The sequence below is a fragment of the Eublepharis macularius genome, chromosome 11, assembly GCF_028583425.1.
Source record: "Eublepharis macularius isolate TG4126 chromosome 11, MPM_Emac_v1.0, whole genome shotgun sequence".
Taxonomy (NCBI): domain Eukaryota; kingdom Metazoa; phylum Chordata; class Lepidosauria; order Squamata; family Eublepharidae; genus Eublepharis; species Eublepharis macularius.
This window is the reverse complement of record NC_072800.1, coordinates 36,512,024-36,524,281: the sequence shown is the minus strand read 5'-3', so window position 1 is coordinate 36,524,281 and position 12,258 is coordinate 36,512,024.

Sequence of the window (12,258 nt, the reverse complement as noted above, 5' to 3'; positions counted from 1 at the left end):
ATGTGACCGTTACCTTCTCAGGACTGACAATTGTTTACATCCAGTTTGGGCCACAGTATTCTTTCAAACTATCACTGGACTTGGATGGACACAGCCTTGCTTGTTTATTTGTACATGGCTCTCGATGTTTGTGAATGTGCAGACACCATCTCGTTGTGCTATAAAAATAGTTTAACTCGCCCTTTCAGAAGATTCTGGCTGGTGTCTTCCTCCGTGTGCTCTCTCTCGCTCTCCGCTGTGAAATGTTTCATCTGGGAAGTATATTACTGGTGACAGATGAACTCTTCATAATCCAAGAAGAGATGCTGAACACTTTTTTAGCTTTTAATATTGGAAGTTCATACTGAAGGGTGTTTATGTGTTGGAGTAATACACACATGAGTAACTTCTTGATGGTTCCTCAGTGGAAAAGGCTTCCTTGGGAGGTGGTGGGCGCTCCTCCTTCGGAGGTTTTTAAGCAGAGGCTGGATGGCCCTCTGTCAGCAATGCTGATTCTAGGCAGGTTGCAAGTGGGAGAGCAGGGAAGGATGAGCCAGTGCTTGGCTCTCATAGCCCTTTCTTATATGCCCAGGGTAATGCCAGTCACCACTTTGGGATCAGGAAGGAATTTACCTCTAGGTCTTCTTCTGGGCAAAGAGTAGGGGTTACTGGGGGAGTGGGGGGAGGTAACTGTGAATTTCCTGCATTGTGCACCAAGGTACTGTAGATGACCCCTGGAGTTGCTTCCAGCTCTATAATTTTATTAACTTGTTTCATTACAGCAATTTTTCCGTCTTTCTCTTGCAAATGGAGGTTAAATATCAGACATTAAATTTCTTTTAATTCTTTGATGATCTCCCCCTCCCCCTCCCCGTTCTGACTAGAGAAATGTTGAGCTCTTTTAAGTCTTTCTGATTTCAGTAAGAGAGTTGAGTAAATGCTTAAATGTCTCCAATGAGAAACAATGGGGCTTAAAAAGAGCTAAGCTTTGACTGGTTTGCATCCATACTCAAAACCAGGGCCGGATCAAGGGGTGGTTGTCTGCCCCCAGCACTGCCAGGGAGGGGGCGCCGGGAGCAGCTACCAGCTGCCGGGAGCGCGCGGGCGGCAGCGCAGGCAGCCTCACAGCCTCCCACGCGGCCTTTTGCCTGCCCCGCAGGACAGGGGGCAGCCAGATTGCCGCACGCCCCCTGTCCTGCAGGGCAGGCAAAAGGCAGCGTGGCCGCCCACACCATTCGCCTGCCCCACAGGACGGGGTGGCCGCCCGCCCCCTGTCCTGCGGGACAGGCAAATGGTGTGAGCAGCCTTGCAGCCCCCCCGATGCCTTTTGCCTGCCCTGCAGGACAGGGTGCGTGCAGCAAGCCGGCCGCCCCCTGTCCTGCAGGGCAGGCGAAAGGCAGCGCTGGGGGCTGTGAGACCGCTTGCGCCACTCGCCTGCAGGGAGGTGAATGGCGCGGGCGGCTTCCCAGCCCTGCACGCTGCCTCCGCCGCCCCGCCCCATGTGATGACATCACCGAAATGACGTCATCATGCAGCGTCGGGAGCGCGCACGCGAGCAGTTGGACTAGGGTTGCCCTGGGCACTGGCAACCCTAGATCCGGCCCTGCTCAAAACGAATAACACTAGAATCAGTCCATGGAGGTCATGCTTAAGGGTGCATGCTGGATTCAAATCCAGTACACACGTGGCTGCTGCAGCCTACACAAATTGCCAGTTTCAGATGATGCAGAGCCTTTGCTTGTCCTTTCCCATCCTCATTGCAGAGAGGGAAATAGTAAGACCAGCACAGGCCTGCCAGGATCTCAGGTTTGCATGCATGGTTACTCCCTCCTCCATTTCCACCAGATACTCTGTACAGTATTTACTACAAGCATTTCTAAACCGGCCTTCCTTCCCACACTGCCAGAAAGTCAGATATAGAGAGAGGGTCTAGCCCAAGGACCTCCAATAAACTTTGGGACAGGACAGAGAATAGATGTCTTGGTCTCTCCAGTGGCAGTCTCATCCCAACATCACATTGTCTCTGATGGAGTCTGTGCAGTAGAGTCACAGTAGCAGCTGCTGATGGTGGACAGTGGGCACAGACCTTTGTGACAGATAATGGAGGTATGGTTGCTCCTGCCTGTTCACTTTCTTGTCCTGTCACCACTCCTCTCCCTCAGCTGCTGTCCCCTCCCTCGTACGAATCCTGCACTTCTGCTTCTGTGTTTTATGCAATGAATTAATAGCCGTGAAAGGGGCCCTGAAGGTCTTCTGTGATGTTGGCAGCTTTCCTTAGGCTTTTGTGGCAACTTGCTGCGTGGAGCAGTTCCTGCGGTATAGTTTGACCCCACATTACTGCAAGCCCCCATCAAGAGTGTTTGGCAGGGCAGACCAAGGTGGAAATCTATCAGTGTGCACCTGGAGACAGGACGTGTGGCTCACCTGCCGCGTGGCAGTTCTGTTGTAGCAAGTTGCCTTGCTTGTGTGAAGTTCTGAAGAACACAAACATAGCTTTTTGGAGGGCAAAAGAGCCCTTGTGGTGCACTTTCTCTGAGTTACTTCAGAAGAGCCTCTTCAGTTAAAACTGTATGTTCTCTGACACCTCCATTTTCAGCCAAGAGTTTCCTGATGGCCTCTCCGTTTAAAAGAATTCTGGCATTTCTTTTTATTATCTGTCACTGTGGGAGAGGAACAGGTGAGGAAAACCAGGAAAGTGAAAGACTGGATACATGAAGGTGAATTTTCTCTCCTCCTGAGAAGACGGGGAAAGAATGCCTGGGTCGAAATAGGTCACTGGAACCAAAGGGTAGTAAGTTGCCTCCAGATGTGCCCTTTATTAGAAGGATTCTACTGACTATCACTCATATAAGTTGCTTTGTAGTCATTTATTTGGTAGAAATGGCACTGTTGAGTGTCTGAAGTTCATACTGAGAATCAGCAAAGAGTCTTTGCTGGTTGGCTCTTCTGCTTTATTCTCCCACTCAGTCAAAGGCTCTTTACTTTGAATATTGCTTATTCTTGGTTTTGTTCTTTGTGCTTCAGGCTATTACTCATGTTCTGCAGAGACCAGGGAGTTAATAGGTGGCAAAGATTGCAGTTGCTCTCCTTTCCTTATTTTCTGTAAGGTTATCTGGTACGGCAGAGCACCTGGGCTCCCAATTGCTGTCAACCATCTTGTGTAGAAACTGAAGGATGAGTGGTGCTGTGTGTAATACAGATAAGTGGTTCCTGTTGAAGTCACTGCCTGCATCAGAGCAAGCCGATCAGTTTAACTAGATTATGTATCATCATGTAAAATGGTGAGATGTAATTTTATAGTCTGCCCAGTTTTATATCCTGTCACATTTTTATCTCAAACAACAACGATTCCGGGAATCAACAGTTAATAACAATTCATTTTCATTTTATAGTGCAAAAGTGCCAATGTGCAAAGTGCAAAGATGCAGAACAATAAATATAATTAATACAATAAGATCTTATGTTTCTCGTGTCCAATCAATCATGGAATAATGATGTCCAAAAAGGGAATAACATGAAAACCCACACAGGGGCTGAACATAGAGTCACAATATGGGATAAGAGATGACCCCAGTCCAAATTGGAGTAAAATCCAAACGTGCCGACGGGATTATGCGAGCATCTTATACAATTCCCGTTTCGTATAGATGATACTTCTTCCTGGGCATAGTTAATTCTGGATGGTCACCAAATGAATAAATACACCAATGTGACAGTACATATGTTCATCCCAACTTCAATACTTCAATACATCACATGATGTATTGAAGTATTGAAGTTGGGATGAACATATGTACTGTCACATTGGTGTATTTATTCATTTGGTGACCATCCAGAATTAACTATGCCCAGGAAGAAGTATCATCTATACGAAACGGGAATTGTATAAGATGCTCGCATAATCCCGTCGGCACGTTTGGATTTTACTCCAATTTGGACTGGGGTCATCTCTTATCCCATATTGTGACTCTATGTTCAGCCCCTGTGTGGGTTTTCATGTTATTCCCTTTTTGGACATCATTATTCCATGATTGATTGGACACGAGAAACATAAGATCTTATTGTATTAATTATATTTATTGTTCTGCATCTTTGCACTTTGCACATTGGCACTTTTGCACTATAAAATGAAAATGAATTGTTATTAACTGTTGATTCCCGGAATCGTTGTTGTTTGCGTTCTTACTATCCGGGCGTTTCCCTTGTGTTGTTCATCACATTTTTATCTCAGTCTTCCTCCAAGGTGCTCAAAGAAGTAGATACGGTTCTCCCCTCCCCTGCTTCATCTTTCAGCAACCCTAGCATAGGCTGAGAGAAGGTGGCTGACCCAAAGTCATGTGGTAACCTTCAGAAATGAGTGGGGATTTGAATGTGGGCTTTCCCATTTCTCTTCTGACCCACTGACTCTGACAACTTCTTTGAGTCCATGGGCACCTTTGGAATTTTGAGAGAGGGTAGTAAACGCCACCCCAAAATGGCTGCCACAGGAGGAGGAACAGAAGTAGAACCCTAAATGGTTGTTATAGGAAATGGAGGCAAAGTGAATAGCTCCCTTCTTGTACTTCCTGTGAAGAAAGGGATGGAGGGTGGTGTGTCATTGCTGCATGGAACGGAGCACAACATCCTCTTCTCAGCCATCCTGACACAACCAGGTGAATTATCTACTGCTTGGGCGATTAACAACAGGTTATGTGATAAAGTTTAAAAATAAGGAATCATGTATGTACAGAGCTTTGAATATTCCAGATGTCAATGCTGTTCCCATTTGGTGCTATAGTTATGGGAGATGCAGCTGTCAAAGCTTAGCCTTCCCAAACCAAGTTCCCAGCAGGGGCTTTCATAGCCAGAAAGCTTTCCAGACAAGGAGAGCAAGATGGGAGGGGTTAATAATAACTGTGCTTATATACCACTCGTCTAGACAGAATAGTGCCCCACCTAGAGCGGTGAATAAGTTAGTGTTATTGTTATCCCCACAATACAGCTGGGGAGCTGGGGCTGAGAGGAGTGGCTTTCCCAAGGCCACGTACTGAGCTCATGGCAGTAGTGGGATTCGAACCAGTAGAGTGCTGATTCACAGCTGAACCACTTGACCATTGTGCTACAAGAACAAACATGGTGTCTGCTCTGGGAGAAAATTCCTCGAGTTCCTGGCTGAGATCCTTGGATGTTCTTTTGTTTGGCAAGACAACTGCTCAATTGTAACATGATTGGATCAAAACATTTAGAATAATAGTTACAGAGCTGACGGCACATGATTAGTTAATTTCTCTCTGGGCCTTTTCTTTGTGTCAGGAGGAGGACTACACCTTTCTGCCCCAGAGCTAGCTAGCCATTGTCTTTCAGGATTAAAATTATATTGTGCAGAGTGGTTTGTCCCTGCCTGTTCTTTTAACCAGTCTTGCCTCTTTTGTCTTGCATGACACACCCTCCAGCTAAGACAGGGCTGGCCAGACCTTTCTGTGTGTTGGCAGGGTAGGAATGCTGGTTACACAAACTAAGGAGAAGAGAGGCTAGAGATGTGGAATAGGGACTAGAGATGGAGATTGGGGGGGGGGGGTCAAAATAGGGGAAGTATTACTGCCCCCAGGACTTCTGGCAGTTTTTTCAGGGAGAAATTGGGTAACTTGGGAAAGCAGTGAAAGAGATAAACCTAGTAGGAAATATTTTGTCATTCAAAATGTACAGCATGAGAAAGCCTGAGGGAACTTTTTCCAGTGAAAAATGAAATTTTTCCAAAGAAAAAATTGAGATATTTTGGAAAGCATTGAAAAAATCTTACTATAAACATATACAACGTTTTCAAGATTTTTTTGGTTTAAATTTAAATAATTCTGGCAGTAATTAATATGCTATAATGGGTTTAAAGATAATACAGTATTAAAGAGTTCAGTGTTTTCAGTGCTATAAACTTTAGCCTAATATCCAAATATGCTGGTAGTCCAGCCTACTGTGACTCTGTAAGAGAGTTTTGTCCAAATAATTTTTTTTTTGCTTACTAGAGAATTTGTTTTCTACCTTGAACTTTTCTTCCCCCTCCTCCCTCTTAGATGGCAGAAATTAAATTAAAGACATGTGCTATGGTAGCATAGGGTGAGGCAGTTTGTAACTCTTAAGTATTGGGTATACTTGTAACTTCTCTTATAGAAAAAATACATTTATACCTTTAAATTCCATAAATATGCAGAACTATACAATTTTATATGCAAACTAAGTTATAAATTATGCATTTATGTTTTTAAATCAGTGAAAGACATTGATAGTAAAATATGGATTGCATAAATTTAATTTTTTTTCCAAAAAAAATTTAATAAGAAAAGCAGGAGGGGAAAAAACTCCCTCCCACCCATGGCTTCAAAATGACCAGAAATTTTACATCTCTAGTAGAGAGACTAATGCAAGAGACTACGGGCTGAATAGTCACATCAACAGACATCTGTTGGACATACTAGCTGTTGTGGCATTCTGGTCCTCCTGACCAGCTGCTGGAGACTGATGCAGCGGTTTGCAACGTTTTGAAAAGGGCCTGTGGCAAACTGGATTGCTTAAGGCCTTTTAGGCAACTTTTGCAGTGCTAGATCAATGGAAATAGGTCTTGAATTCCTTATTTGGTTTGAAACACAGCTGGTATAGTGCAGGGGCTAGCAACTTGAGCAAAGAGTGGAAGAGGAAAGTAAACTTTTCCGAAAGAACTTTTAAATAACTGTCAGGACACCAGTGGTTAGATCCATTTTACAGCCCTAATGGGTGACTGATTTTTAGCAGGGGCTGTATTGTGAACAGAGGACTCTTCTACAGGGCCAAAAGTGGATCTCTCCCCCCCGCCCTCTATTTGCATCAGCCTTGTGCAGAGCTTAGCATACATCTTACGCACTTCATCTCCCGCTCTGGTTTGTTATCCACATGTTTATGTCACTTAGAAGTCACCTTCCTCCCAAAATAGGACTCAAGACAGAGGAGGGCGGTTTTTCACACTGTGGGACTGAGTTAAAGAGCCCTACAATTGTGTGCCAAAGAAAACATATGAAATGTGTAACAAGCATTCAGGATAACAAGGGCCAAATGTGGGCCGGATTGAGCCCCGTGTCTGTTTTGTGTTAGCGCTTTGTAGTCATTATGTTTTACCACATGTATGGGAGGAACTTACTACACACGTGCTGAGGCTGCATAGATGCATGCATTGCCCCTTTTAGACAAAATGGCAATTGCACACATTAGGAGGATAAGATGTAGTACATTCTCCTCATGAGTATGGTCAAACATAATGACTGAAAAGGACTATTCTATTCTGAATTTTTAAAAAAATGGTTTTTACAACACAGAAAGTCTCCAAAGTGTGTTATGTGGTGTAGTTAGCAAATGCCACTCCACAACATGACATACGGTTCATTCAACTGGCCCTTTAATCGTGGGGCCAAAGATGGGATGATTTTAAGTAGGTGAAATACAACCCCGTCTTGAGTTTGCATTTAATGACACAGGCTTTTTTCCTGGAAGAGAAAACTGGTGGCTTAATAGTGATGTGACTGCATTAGAAAATCAAATCTGGAGGAGGGAAAGTTTCTCCCTGAGCGCAAACTACCTACAGCTATATTATTGATGTTTTGCTGTGTTCTCCAAACCGCTTAAGGTAATCTGTCCCCCTTGACTCTGTCAGTTTCATCTCTGCTTTCATCCCAGAGGCTTTAATGATGAATAAAGCTAAACAAATAAAACAAGAAGCCTTTCAAATATGCTTGGCTTTATGGTTCTGGCCCTGATGAATAAATATGCCGTCAGTAGCCCTACCCTGCAATTTTCTGGCTGTCAGAAGGTGTGAAAGGGTCTTTGCTAGCTGTGGAACTGTAAATTGTTGCATATGGCACCTAATAGACTCGAGCAGCATGTTCTGAGGGTATCGATTGAGCTTGTTTTGTGGTGTGCAAGGATTCACATTAAAGTTGGAAGATGACACTTTGTAAAACTTTCTTCCTTTTGCCTGTCGGCATATTTGTCTGGCTGTCACAGTTGCATTTAAAGAAAAAAAAAAGCCCTAGTCTGCCCCCTGTGTTGCCTTGTTAGTGTTCTGGCTTCTGTTCTTCAGCACACAGTGTTCTCCATGAAAAGCTAGATGTCACGACAGTGGCTCTGTGTGTTTAAACATGAAGCTCTTTGGGGGTGTGGAAAGTGTGGGGATGGAAGTCCCATTTTACAGGGGAAAGGGGTGTGCAGGCCCCACTGATTTAGATGCGGCTGACCTGTCTGCAATTTTCCTTCCCAAATGCAGTTTTTTTCCAGTTACACCTGCTGTTTTGTTTCATGGCGTTTGTTTCTTGGGTATAATATCTACAGTGTCTTTAATGGAACAAGTAAAAATTGAGAACATTGGATTAGTCCTTAATGAGTGATGTTCTAGCAAAGCTCTGAGCTCGTTCCAGATGGGCCTCTCACAGCCATGTGCCTTTTGTTTCGCCGTAGACACATAAGAGAAGCCATGTTGGATCAGGCCAATGGCCCATCCAGTCCAACACTCTGTGTCACACAGTGGCCAAAAAAAACAGGTGTCATCAGGAGGTCTGCCAGTGGGGAAGGGACATTAGAAGCCCTCCCACTGATTGCCCCCCCCCAAACACCAAGAATACAGAGCATCATTGCCCTAGACAGAGAGTTCCATCTATGCCTTGTGGCTAATAGCCACTGATGGACCTCTGCGCCATATGTTTATCCAATTCCCTCTGGAAGCTGTCTATGCTTGAAGCTGCCACCACCTCCTGTGGCAGTGAATTCCATGTGTTAATCACTCTTTGGGAGAAGAAGTATTTCCTTTTATCCATTGGACACAGACTTCCTTATATCTCTGGGCTTGGCCATCTTGTGGCTGTGCTTTGAAAACTAAAGCCAAACAGTGCCTCTCTACCCCAAAGCAAAGAGCCCTTGGAGGCACCATCTTTGCCTCTGTCAAGAGCACCCATTCAGAATAATTTGCCTTCGTCATTGGAGGATGCTTGGCTTGGAACTAACCAATATTTTGTGCAGTCATCCCCAGTGTTTTGTCACTGGTCTTATTCTGGCAGCAGCCATTTTGTGGTGGAGTCCTGTCCTGTTTTTCAAAATTTCAAAATGTGTGGGGGCTCAACAAAGTTGGGGGTCCCTGGTATAGCCTATGATGTATCTCCTAGTCACCTGTTGACAAAAATGAAGGAATTCTCTACATCACTGTGGCCTTTGGGCTGCTCACAAATGGGTTTGGAGGGGGGAAATGGGTATCAGTGATGGTCTTTTATCTATAGTGCTTTGGAAAGTAGCACGTCCCAGAAACAGTGAGCAGAGCTCATTTAATGACTCATCTAATAAATAAGTAATCACCCTTGCTTTATTATTGAATGATCGCAGCTCTTAGTGGTGGAAGGTGCTTTATTGCTCAGACTGTGAAAGCAAGCAGTGAGAAATTTATGGCTTTTTCCAGTTCAACTTCCCACCCCCTCCTCTCCTACCATTCATTTTAGCAGCTTGACCTGTCTTTGCTTTTCTAGAGCTCGAAAAGATAGTCTGTTCAGGTGATATCACTTACTCATGTTGCTTTCTTGGTCACCAGAGTATAAGCTTTAGGGACTAGCGGTGTTGGAAGCGTGCACACAGATGCTGTACCCGCGTTTGTCTCCTCAGTCCGGCAACTCTAAGAACATCATTGTCTATCTCGGTGTAGGTAGTCCAGGAAAAAGCCACTCAGACAGCTTTAAGCACAATTGACTGGTGATGCTGTTCATTGAAGGTAGACGTGGAGGTAGGGAAATTCTCAGTGGATTGTGTCCTTTGTGTCCCATTACCTTTCAGACATTTAACAACTGCTAACTGAAGACTTTTGAATAGGTTAGTGTGGGAGATCCAGCCAGTCTTCAGTTGTGATTATACACAATAGTGAAAAGGCCTTTAAGTATTCAGTTTTGGAGCATTTTTATGTAGATCCTGAAATGTGCCTGGCTCAGATTATACAGCGAGTACAGGGTAATGGTTCTGATGCATACTAGGTATCTAGCTCTTACGTTAATAGAGAAAATCCCCCACATCTGTGCCATGGAGAGTTGCTGCTTCCGTTCGTTCGTACGAAGACCTTAAAGACAGGAGTAGCTTAGCAAAATAAATGAACAGTTGTTGATTTGCAGAATCCAAATGTTTTGCTTCAGAGTTGTGCTTTCATGATAGAGGCTTCTCAGTTCTGGCGGTCATACCGTTCTTCTCAAAACTAGTGGATATGTTGTTCTTGCAAAGAGCGATTTTGCAGAATGTAACTGGATGGCTCTCACAGGCTTTTTTTCATTCAGATGAAAAAAAGCAGGAAGACTTCAGCCTTCATACACACATTTGCTGCTATTCCCCTTCAAAAATAACCTGTCACTTTTTGATCTTCATTCTCTGTTCCAGTACATCTAGGGTGTTTGGTGAGCCTTTCTTCTCCTGATCAAGACAAAAAGTTAAAAAAAAAAATTAGAATTCTGAAATCGAAAACTCAGCAAATAAATGATAGCGCTTGATCATTGCACAAGGTTCTTTCATGCTGGCCCTCTGAACAAGCTAAGGTGAACTGCTGCAATGATTGCTCATTAGCTAACTAATCTGTTGTTCATCTGTCCCTTGCACATGGATCGCTTCCCCTGGTTTGGATGCTGCAGGGCTCCTGGTTCCCCACAGCATTATGACACTTCCATGCAATTCCTCGGTTTCCCTGCTATCTTTCCTAAGCCTGTTTTGCTACAATGGTTTCAGAAAGATCACAGCAAAGCTAGGGTGGCACCCTGTGGATGGGCAGGTCTAGATCTTCCTCGTCGCTCTCACACTGGCACCATTTTCCTAGCCCTAGACTTCTGTGGCAGCCATTTCCCTTGCCAGGGGAGGGCTTTTTATTTTAAAATGGTAATTGACATACCATCTGGCAGGTTCTCTGAATTCCTAGCTTTCATTTTTTAAAAAAGCCTCTGGCTGATTTCATTTTGGCAATATAAGGGGAAAGGGATACCTCTACAATGAAGGAGGCTAGAGACTTTTTTCAAAAAAATGAAAGTTGAGAATTTAGAGATCCTGATGGACAGTTGTAATGGTATGTCAATTGTTATTTTTGTTTTTAAAATATCCCTCCTGTGGCAGAGGAAGAAGGCAGAGGACAGGGGCAGGGAAAATATGGGATAACCTGCTATGTGGAAGTCCCGTTTCCACTGTGCTATATCAGCAGCACCAATGAAACCTCACAAGCCCATATTCTCCCTGTTAAAACACTTCTCTCCACCTTATTTAACAGGACACAGTCTGAAACTGTGCGTAGTATCCTACCACTCTGTACAGAATGTAGACACTTCCTGTGCTCTTCTCTGTTTCCGCAGCCACCAGAAAGATCATTCCCTAGGGCTGTGGGACCCTTGTGGAGGAATATATGTAGAGATTCGAGGAGTTGGAATAAGGAAAAGGGGCAGAATTGCTTTTCCTTTCTCTTCCGCTGAGGAAATGGGTACATTTAACTCCCTTAGCTCTCCGTGCTCCAGTTCACCAACTCTTAGGACTGCCTCTCTTCATGAATCCTGTGAACCCAGGGGCCATGCTTCCAGGGCTTGGAAGGGGCTGTAGGAATGGAGAGGAATGTGGTGATACTTCGTACATAGATGGCTGGATACTGCCCAATAAGTTTTAACTGTAGAGCTTAGGTCTTCTTAGCCACAAACAATTGTGTTAAATTATGTAAGGCCAGAGAACTAAAATATTTCTATTTGTAAATAATTTTACACCCTATATATAGCAAGCGTTTTAACTACTTTCTCATTCTGTCAGATGAAAAGTTCTACGCACTCAGCAGCTTGTGTATATTAAGACCAACAAAAACTGCTTCAATAAAGGATTTTGTGTATTTGAATTAAGGCTTGTCTGCAGTTTAAACATTTGAGGCATAGATTCAGTAAATAGACTTAATCTGTCTTGCAGTTCATGATTCAAAAACCGCAGTAAGTATTTTATGTTCAAGGCTTCTTGTTTCTCGCACCTTTAAATATTATCCCTTTTGTCGACATTCTGCTGGAATTGTATAATGAAGAGACAATATTCGTCACATTTTCAGATGTGAATTAGTTTAGGTGTGAGCTGCCTTGGTAACTGTATTGCGCTGGCTCAGGCTAGACATCATCATTATGAGGGTTCAGTGCCTTTTCTCCTTAAACTTTGCAAAAAAAAAGTCAGGATGTTGCAAGGTGACAAAAAGCAAAAGCATCACCTGCAAAAGTGTTACTAAAATGCAATGACACAGAGGAGCTGTGGCTCAGG